General features: G+C 33.0%; 1 pseudogene; it reads right to left on the reverse strand.

The window, feature by feature from the left end:
• Window positions 1-598: 598 nt before the first annotated feature.
• On the reverse strand, window positions 599-1,223 carry LOC114578600 (annotated as a pseudogene).
• Window positions 1,224-2,103: the final 880 nt, after the last annotated feature.

Below are 2,103 nucleotides of genomic sequence, written 5' to 3' on the forward strand. Positions count from 1 at the left end.
GTCACTTGCGGAGAGAAGAATTAGATAAGAAGCCCGAGATGAATTCATAGAAGAAGGGGAAGACAAAGAGGCATAGCTTGCAAGCTATCCAAAAAACTCTCAGATTTTTGCTGTAAAAAAATTGTTCTATAACATCTTTTTTTATACTCCAAAGCAACCCATATATATAGGTAAAAAGAGGAAGCTAAACATCCCCAACCACCTTCAGCCGAACCAACTAGGAAAAGGAAGACAAAAGGCCAACAGGCGGCTCCAAGAACAGCACCCAAAGGGACCACACGGGGGATAGGAACGGGCATCCACGGAGAACAGGAACAACCAGCTATGGGACCGGAGCCTGGCGGAGATACTGAAGGACAAACATAGGGGGTAAGAACTAGGACATCCAATTAATGAGCTGAAAAGGCATTCCACTTAATATAATGAGCTGAATTAAGTAGAAGAACACTGCAACATGCCAAAGGGGTAGCTAAACCTGAGACAACCAAGCCTAAGCAAGGAACCAAATCAACCCAAAAGCAAGGCACATCAATTGCCCTTCCCCCTTGCCTACATCAATTGGAATTTGTTTCTTTTTAATGTTTTTGTTTCGTTGAACCAAAGATTTTATATGCATACAAGTATTTTTATTGGAATGTTGATACATAACTGATGGAATGCTTAGAGTATCACCGATGTGTGAGAAAATGATCTTTTGAGTATTAGTATAAATGATTTCCCCTTGCACTAAAATATAGTTGAAATCTTTGAATTTAGAGCCATTTGGCTTTCCACCCAATTCCAACAATGCTCTTCTCGATCCAAGAAAGAGGAATTGCTAGGCATTGCATATTAGAATTCAATAAAACTAAATTCATATCATTATGCCCGATAAAAGAAATGAGAAACTCCAATAGAAAAATATTGTAGGGGAATGAATCCTTTCCTATGATTTAGTTTGGAATTCTTAATGATATCTAGTTGACATGTTTTTGAATACCCCAATTTAAGGCCAAAGTATTTATTGCTGCTGCCCTATGATATTCATCTCTATTTGATGATAAATAAATTATCTATGCCTCTTTTAATCTCTTTGATAATTATACAACAGACTATCTATAAACTCCAATAACCAACCTTTACATGAATAGCTAATGATTCAATAAATCAGTATTGATTCCTTTGGACGTGTCAATTGGACAAATATATTTATTGTGACTCGGGTGGATATCTCTTATTCGAAACTAATTGTTCACCCCATCAATGTTCCAAGACCCATATATTATCATTTTCGACCATGAACAATATGTGTCTTTGAATTTGTTTGATTCAAAACTTGAGATTAATGGTGTACATAAAAAAATGAATAATTAGTTAAAAAAAGTTGATGTTACCAAAATTTTGAGTCAGTGCCGATTCATGGCTGATTTCTCCACATGTAATTCCTCGAAATGAACAAGAGCCAATCTAGTTTGATCCTATAATATATCTGCTACAAAATGAATACATTTATTTTTGAAGTGATTTTTCATGTCAAGTGTACCCATTCTCAATTTCGTTACAATTAAGTAATCCAAACAGCTAATAGATCTCATGGTAGAAAAGATGTATTTTTTGGGGTATATCAAGATATAGTTTTTGACTCATATTTCGATGAACAATATTTCCTAATTAACTTCTTTGATGAAAATATTTTATCTATAATTCTTTGCATAGGGACTAAGACAATATTGTACCCCCTACTTAAGCAAATTGTTGATAAAAAGTCCAAAAAAGAATTTTTTTACCCAATTTTTTTATTTATCCTTATAATTTAGGAGTGACAAGAAAATTTCAGGGTAACAATCATTATCTAGAATTTCTCTTATATTCGAACACATAATTGATGATTGAATTTCGATACATGTTTTTTATTTTGTATGTTCATGGGGTCATATTTTGATGAATAATCTTTCCTAATTCACTTTTTTGATGAAAATTTTTCTTCTATAATTCTTTGAATAGGGACTAAAAAAATATTGTATCCCCTATGCTTAAGCAAATTATTGATAAAATTCCAAGATAGCATCAATCTTTTTATTGTTAAATCCTTATCATTCGGGAAAGACAAGACAATTTTAACAT

Source organism: Dendrobium catenatum, unplaced genomic scaffold (assembly GCF_001605985.2).
Source record: "Dendrobium catenatum unplaced genomic scaffold, ASM160598v2 original_scaffold_87272, whole genome shotgun sequence".
NCBI classification, from domain to species: domain Eukaryota; kingdom Viridiplantae; phylum Streptophyta; class Magnoliopsida; order Asparagales; family Orchidaceae; genus Dendrobium; species Dendrobium catenatum.